Source organism: Rana temporaria, chromosome 6 (assembly GCF_905171775.1).
Source record: "Rana temporaria chromosome 6, aRanTem1.1, whole genome shotgun sequence".
In the NCBI taxonomy this organism is placed as follows: domain Eukaryota; kingdom Metazoa; phylum Chordata; class Amphibia; order Anura; family Ranidae; genus Rana; species Rana temporaria.
Genome location: NC_053494.1, coordinates 207564697 through 207572918, shown reverse-complemented (window position 1 = coordinate 207572918; position 8222 = coordinate 207564697). Strand labels below are relative to the sequence as shown.

The window sequence follows — 8222 nt, the reverse complement described above, 5'->3', positions numbered from 1 at the left end:
TAAGCACAGCAAGCTCTGCCACCCATGGATGCACATACGGACAGTGGCGGTGCGTCCATACAGGGCACAAGAGCGCCGCCCCCTCTCTCCTGCATTGCTCTATTACCATAGATTAATGCATTGCATGAATCTATCTATGGTCGCAGCTGACACCCCCGATTCAGGTGTCCAGCCCTTTTTCGGGCGCCAGGCATCTGAATTACAGCGGGCGCCATGCTTCGCTTCGCTAACACTGAATCCGCCTCTCAGCCAATCAGGTAGCCGGGTCTGTTACCGGTCACCTGATTGGCTGAAACGTCAGGCGCTGTAATTGGACTCCTGAGAGAGGACAGAAGAAGACTTGGAGGACGCCGCTGACCCGCTCCGAGACAGGTAAGTGTCGGCAGCATCTGATGGGGCACACTGGCGGCATTTGATGGGGCACACTGGCGGCATCTGATGGGGCACACTGGCGGCGTTTGATGGGCACAGTGGCTGCGTTTGATGGGCACAGTGGCTGCGTTTGATGGGCACAGTGGCTGCGTTTGATGGGCACAGTGGCTGCGTTTGGGCACAGTGGCTGCATTTGGGCACAGTGGCTGCATTTGATGGGCACAGTGGCTGCAATTGATGTTTTTTTTTTTCAGTTTGTGCCCCCAAAAGTTTTGAGCACCAGCCGCCACTGCGTACGGGATGTGGCAATTAAAGCCTTCTTTGCCACCACACACATGCGTTTACGTGCTCAGCAGTAGAATAGGCAGCAGCAGCACATACACGATAGGTGATTATTTCTAAGATACAACATTATCTGATTGTGCTCTGGCTGCTCCAGATCTTGTCCCATCCAGCGAGAGCAAGATTCTAATTAAAGGAATTGTTTGGTTGGCATTATTGCTAAAAATATTATTCATGGAAACATTGATGTCAATTCACTATATCTGAGCTGTAAAGCTGACGCTTAATCTGGTTATTTATTTGTCTTCCCTTCATCCTCATGAACACACTGATGACATTTTTAAATATGTTTTCATCACATGCCTTATTTTTAATCCAATGATGTCATCACTGCGTCTCTGTGCTTCTCTATGCAATGCATTATATAGATTATAGCTGGTGGGCGGGGCCAGCAGTTGGCTGTACATGGTTTCCTGGAAACATCCCGGTTACTTGTCCTTAAGGTTCCCCTAACGGGGAAGTTCCTTCAAGGACTGCGCAGGCGCAAACTTGCCGACGGAAATCTCCGAACCTCGCCCGGCATCCAGGCTCATTCTTTAACATCCCCGTGGATTGGAGGATGTTAAAAAAAAGAGCCAGGAGGCCGAGCGAGCGGAGCGAGGACGTGAGGCCGACTGCCCACTTTCCTCGAAATCCACGTCGCCCTGGATGCCGGCCGAGGTTCGGAGATTTCCGTCTGCAAGTTTGCGCCTGCGCAGTCCTTGAAGGAACTTTCCCGTTAGCCAGAACCATCTTGGCAGATCACTTTGCGCCTGCGCAGGAACTTTCACGATAGCCGGAACCAGCTCGGCAGATCACCGGAACCCGGTCTCAAGCAGTGGGCTGGCTCTTGGGAGGAGTTATGCAAATATCAAAATGCCTTGATGGGCGGAGCATCTGAAGTAGTAGGCGTTCTTGGGCAGACTGTATTTGCATAGTAACGTTTGCATGTGATGCTGAGCCGCCATGATTGAAAGACATTGAATGTAACGGACGGGGCCAGGGACAGTCAGGTAGGGGGCGGGAGAGGGCTAGATCACATGTGTCAAACACAAGGCCTGCTAGCAATTTCATATGGTCTTCACACCTGTAGCTGCGACACCCCCCCTGTCTCCGCCCCCACCTTGTCTCAGTCAGCATAAGAGAGAAGGACAAAACTCCTACAGATCCTGCCCCTCTCTGTGCAGCCTCAGCACCCCCTTGTCTCTGCCCTCCCTAGTCTTAGCATTGACCAGACTCCGGCAGTGGACTCCAGCCTTCCTCTGGTCCTCCTCCAGATCCTGCACTTTCTGCTTCTCATGTCCACTCCCAGCTTCTTCCTGGTAGCAGCACGGGGTAAGGGGGTGCACAGTGATGTAAGGGAGAGTGGGGGACTCTTGCCTTCTGATGGAGGGGGGACTCTTGACATCTGATATAAGGGGAGGCTGGGTGCTCTGGACATCTAGTATTTCTGATATAACCAGCCCTTTGAGCAGGGGTGGCCCGTCCATTTGGGGCACCCGGGTGGTGCCCCCCCTCTCTCCATGCCACCCCCTATATGCATTGGATAGATTCATGCATAGCATTAATCTATTTACGGCCGCCGCAGCCACCCCCTATCCCTGCGTCCGGACACTTTCAGGATGCTGGGGGCGCCTGAATTACAGTGGTGGGGGTGTTTTTTTTTTTTTTTTAAGCACCTGATTAGAGCCATGGGCCATAGGCTCTAATAGGCTTCAAAATAGGGTGGGCTCATGGCACAGAGCACCATGAGCCACCCCCAGGCGTTACAACAGCGAATGAATATTGAAGTCAAAAGCCCATGTCCACCCCCCTCCCAAGACTTTCAGGGCCAGCCCGAGGACCTACACCCTACCAGTCAAACGTGAACAAAACATGTACAATCCGACAAAAAAAAAAAAAAAATGGGACAAACACAGCAAAGAAACAAAAAAAGTGGGGAAAAGTGAAATGTAGAAAGTGCAATGGCCGCCAATGTATGGTGCAATGGGCGGCACTTAGGCCAGGAATAAAAAATTGCTCTGGTCCTAGCCAAGAGGCAGGTTCGAAAAAAGTGTGTATGGTGCAGTGACCTTGATGCCATAAAAAGTGGGACACTAACACAGTGAGAATAACGGCACCCATGGGCTGCCACTCCAGGGGCACATACAGCACAGGCTTCTTTCGGAGCCTGGCCTTCAACCAGACCAGTGCAGCTCCATCCCTACCAGGGGGGGGTAACCCTTTCCGGCTTTCTCTGGAAGAAGCTAGCAGTCCGGTTTCGGTTCCTACCGATACTAACCTTCCAGGTTACCATCACACCAGTGGATTTGCATAGCCACCGTCACCGCCACCCCAACCTACCGCCATAGCTCGGGACAGTAGCACAGCGCCTCCACTGGTAACTGATGAGAACAAATACTACATTTGATCTTAGCCAAAAGGCTGAGAAGCGATTTAACACCCCCTTTTTTTTTTTTTTTTTTATTGAAAAGCCTATGGCGTGCAAAACACCCCCAAAAACTCCACCTGGTGCCAAAAAAATGTGCACACACATAAAGAGTGACACAAAAACGTGCAGCGGGTGCTACGTCTATCCTCCAAGAAGGACCCTGATCCCCCGGTGCGTTGGGCTCCAGACGGGGACTGAGGTACTTCACATGGTCCGAGCAGCCGAAGCCGACACGGACCCCATTCCTTGGACGGTCTGCCAAAAAACAGAACCCACCCAAGTACTAGGTGGGGCTCCCCCGAAGGGAGACCCCATGAGAGCAGGCGAACTAAGCCAGAAGGCCATGTCCACCCACTCCCAAGACGTTCAGGGCAGGCCCGAGGACCCGCACCCTACTAATCACACAGTGAACATAACGTGCACCAACAAAAAAAGACATAAAGTGACACACACAGGGGATAAATAAAAAGGAGGTGGGGGAGAAGGAAGATGAGGAGAGTGAGTAGAAAGTGACCATCGTGCAATACGATGGCCAGCCCATCCGGCCAGGAAACACAAATTCCTCTGGTCCCAGTCAAAAGGCCCGGCCCTAGAGGCAGGTGTAAAAAAAAGTGTATATGGTGACGTGACCTAGGTGCCACACTCAAAGTGCCCTCTCAAACACTTGGCCTGCCACTCCAGGGGCGCAATCACCATAGGCTTTTCAAACAACCCTGACCAACAGCCCGGACCAGCAGCACCCAACCCAGCCAGGAGGTAGGAGCTCTGAGATATTGGGGAGAGCCCGTGCCAGAAGGCTACTCCCATCACTCCCTCCTAATCACATTCGGGAAATACTAACCGCTCCCCCGGTGGGAAGGAGGAGCTAGTGTTCTCTCCCGAACAACTGTCCGGGCCAGGGACCCCACTCTTCAGCTTCGACTGCATGTTTCTCCGTCCAAATCCAAAGGCTTCCACCTCCACGCCAGCAGGTTTAGCATCTGCCAACCGCCATCCCTTTCCACCTCGCCGTGTACTAGGGACGGTTAGCATAGCGCCACCTCCTGGCAACTGATAAGAACAGATACTATACACTTGATCTTAGCCAAAAGGCAGAGAAGCGATTTTTTTATTTTTTTTTACACCCCTGGGCTAGATGATGCTGGATGTCCCCAAGCCAGGAAATGAGGTGGGCTGTATCCGACTTACTGCAGCTTTTAAAGCACATTATGAGAAGCTCACAGTGTGCAGTGAAATCAGAAGAAGACGTTGCAGTCCAGGAGAGGAGCCGGTACAACTGTGCAAGACTGAAGAGAAGGCTGGAGATCAGATTTAAAGTTCTATCTAATATTTCAATAATTCATAGTTTCTAAATAATTCAACATTTTTATGGGGACACAAAAGAACATTGTCTCATTTATTAAACTGGATGATAAATGTATGAAACCCGGGATATATAAATAGGCGATGACATCAGAGTCTTAAAGGGTATTCTAGTAGAGTCGTCTTCATTGGAGGCCGGGGGTATTTCCAGGGACAACTATTGAAAACCTGACTCTGTCCTTTGAAATCAGGGAAAGCTAATAATTATGGGATGGAATTGCATTATGTGAAATGGCTAGCTTGGGGGGGTCCTGGAACCTTGAGAAGCAGGCAACTGTCAGAGATGGATGTCGTTTCCTGTTACTCTATGAAACATTTTCTTTTTTAATTGTTTTTATTTGTTAGTTTTATTATTTATTATTATTTATTTTGCTGTCAATCACAGCCGGTGAAGAGGGAGAGGGGGGGGAGCTGAGCCGCACTCTGTGTGTCAATGGACACACAGAGTCAACTTGGGGAAAAGCCCAGACGAGTGCTCCTTATAGCAAGGGTTTGTTATGGTGGGCAGTGGGGGGGGGGGAGCCAGGAGCGCCAGTGGGGGACCCAAGAAGAGGAGGATCAGGGCTGCTCTGTGCAAATCCATTACACAGAGCAGGTAAGTATAACATGTTATTAAAAGAAAAAAAAATTAAGGGTTACAATCACTTTAAAGTGTTTAACTGTAAATTCTAAATCACTGCAAGCCCCTCTATTAGAGCCTGGCATACCGCACTATGTAAGTCATTTCTAAAAAACAGTGTTTGTAGAAAGAAATGTTTGGACAGCCGCACTCTGGAAAAACCTTCTTGGTTGCCTTTTATTGATAAAAGTATTCAAACACCACACATCACAGCAAAGACAGGGGCATACAGCTGACGTTTCGCATTATCAATCAGTGCTTGCTCATAGCTCAGTGTTGTAAATACCTATTTAGAGCTGTCTTCAGACCGGTCACATGACTCGAGGCCGCTTTACAGCTCCAAGTCATGTGACTGCCTGAAGACGGCTCTAAATAGGTATTTAAACGCTTGTTTTTAGAAATGATTTACATACTGCGGTATGCCAGGCTCTAATAGAGGGGCTGGCGGTGACCATTGTATTTTTTTTTAATATATATATATATATATATATATATATATATATATATATATATATATATATATATATATATATATATATATATATATAAAATAGTGGGGGGGGGGTTGTGGGGCAGAGGCACAGTGAGGGAGCTGGCAGGCAAGGAGGAGGGGGAGAGAGGAGAGCAGAGAGGACAGCTGCGTATGACGCAGGGACGCACTCTGACCACGGTGGTCAGGGCTCAGCAGCCCTGATTTTCGTAGTCAGTACAGAGAAGTGGTTACAGGAAGTGGCAGGTTCAGGAAGGTTTTTTTTACAGTCTGAAGGGGGACAGATTACTGTTTAATCTGCTGTAAAGTGGTTGTAAACCCTTTAAAAAACACTTTTTGCTACAGGTAAGACTATAATAAGGCTTACCTGTAGCTACCCAGGATATCTCCTAAACCGGCACGGTTTAGGAGATATCTCCTGTCCCCAGTATGTGCCGATGTCATCGGCACATGCGCACTGAAGCACACTGAAGCAATGGGCTTTTGCTAGTTCAGCGATTTGGACATATCTGGTGAAAGGTTGAAACAAACTTATGTCTGCAGTAACAACGGTGAGCTTGTTTCTGTGTTGTTCAACCGGATCCGGGAATTTATGTAAAAGTGATCTGTGCGGCTATAGAGCCAACTAATCGCTTTTATTTTCCCCGCAGGTGTCGCCTACCACCACCCCGGACCCCCACTAGGCAGTTCCTGGGCTGTCGCACTCCTCGTGTAGTGTATGGCCAGGTAAATAACGAGTAAATCTGTATTAGGTACGGCTGCACAGTTATAATAATGTGATGATGATTATTCAAACTCATTCAATCACATGACAGTTTTACACCATGAATAGCTTTTATATATACCATTCATTGTGTACTATTGTGATCACCTCTGTGATTGGTCAAAGTTATCACATGATACAGACAGGGCCAATCACAGTGCATCTGTACCATATTATACCTTGTTTCCCCCGAAAATAAGACAGTGTCTTATATAAATTTTTGCTCCCAAATATGCGCTAGGTCTTATTTTCAGGGGATGTCTTATTTTTCCATAAAGAATAATACAGTACACATTTATTGTTGAATAAAAAAAGAAAATGTATTACCTGTATACGAAGGGGGGTGGGGGGAATCAAAATGACACAGGAGAATCGGAGGGGAGGGATTACCATTTTAGTAACCCCCTCTGATCCTCCTGTGTCATTTTAAGTGATCCCCTCCCCCACCCCTGTGCCAGTGGACACCTTCACCAGACACCCCCCCCCCCATCCCTTTATCAGACATTTCCCCCCTACCTCAGTCACCCCTGTGTGTCCACACAATGTGCCCGACTCCTGCTCTACGCTACTCACTATCTAATTGTGAGTCGGCCAGACTCCGTCAGGGCAGAGCGAGCAGCAGCTTGTCCTGGCGGCGGCGTGGGCTCTCTGATGAAAGGAGACCACGCACTTCCTGTCTGCGCTGCGGCCAATGGTGAGCTGCGCGGCGGCACCCGCCGCTACGGTCCAGGGTACAGAGTTACGGTAGCTTCGGGGGGCCTTATTATCGTGATGCCTTATGTTCGGGGGAGGCCCTATAATCGGGGAGGTCTTATTTTTTGGGGGGGATGCCTTATATTTCAGGGCGAGGCAAAACTGTAAGTAGGTCTTATTTTCGGGGGATGTCTTACTATCAGGGAAACACGGTAGCTGTGACCAATCATAGTAATCACAATGTGAATGTATGGATGCCATTCATAAAAGCGATTGCTTACAGTATAACAGTGGTCATCACTGTTGTAAGTGATCATAGTGTGCAAAAAAAATGTTGATCACTTCCTCAGTAGTACAGTGTTACTATGGTAACCAGTGGCGGCTGGTGCTCAAAATTTTTGGGCGGGCGCAAACGAAAAAATGTGCCCATCAAACGCAGCCACTGTGCCATCAATTGTCACCACTGTGCCATGCCATCAAACGCAGCCACTGTGCCATCAATTGTCACCACTGTGCCATGCCATCAAACGCAGCCACTGTGCCAATTGTCGCCACTGTGCCAATTGTCACCACTGTGCCCTTTAATTGTCGCCACTGTGCCCATTGTTGCCACTGTGCATGTCACTGTGCCCTTTGTCACCACTGTGCCCTTTGTCGCCTCTGTGCCCATTGTCGCTGCTGTGCCCTGTAAAATGCACTTACCTTACTCCTCCCACGTCCCTCAATGTCCTCTCCCGCCTTGGTGATGCTTCAGCCAATCAGGTTACCGATGACCAGAATCAGGGAACCTGATTGGCTGAGACGGCCGTCAGTCTTATCCAAGGAACGCACCCCCCTGTACATTCCGAGGAAAAGACATCCGGGAGCCGAGGGCTGTACTCGGAAAGCCTATCGGAGCCGCTGGCTCTGATAGGCACTTCCGCACAGCCAACCAGCTGCCGTTGTTCAGGTGGCCGGCGCTCAAGTTCCGGCCATCTCTGAATAGACCAGCGGCAGCGGCGACAATAACATACATTCATGCAATGCAATGAATGTATGTTATTAGACTCAGTGGCGGGTGAGAGCCAGAGGGGGCGGCGCTCCAGCGCCCTCTATGGACGAAACGCCACTGATGGTAACACTGTACTGCTCTGGTCACAGTATGTTAAAAAAAAAAAGTAAAAAAATAAAA

At 49.2% G+C, this 8222-nt stretch overlaps 2 pseudogenes; both read right to left on the bottom strand.

Moving 5' to 3' along the window:
- Nucleotides 1-2952: 2952 nt before the first annotated feature.
- LOC120944531 lies at nucleotides 2953-3129 on the bottom strand (annotated as a pseudogene).
- A 940-nt stretch (nucleotides 3130-4069) lies between these two features.
- On the bottom strand, nucleotides 4070-4228 carry LOC120944533 (annotated as a pseudogene).
- Between the last annotated feature and the right edge of the window lie 3994 nt (nucleotides 4229-8222).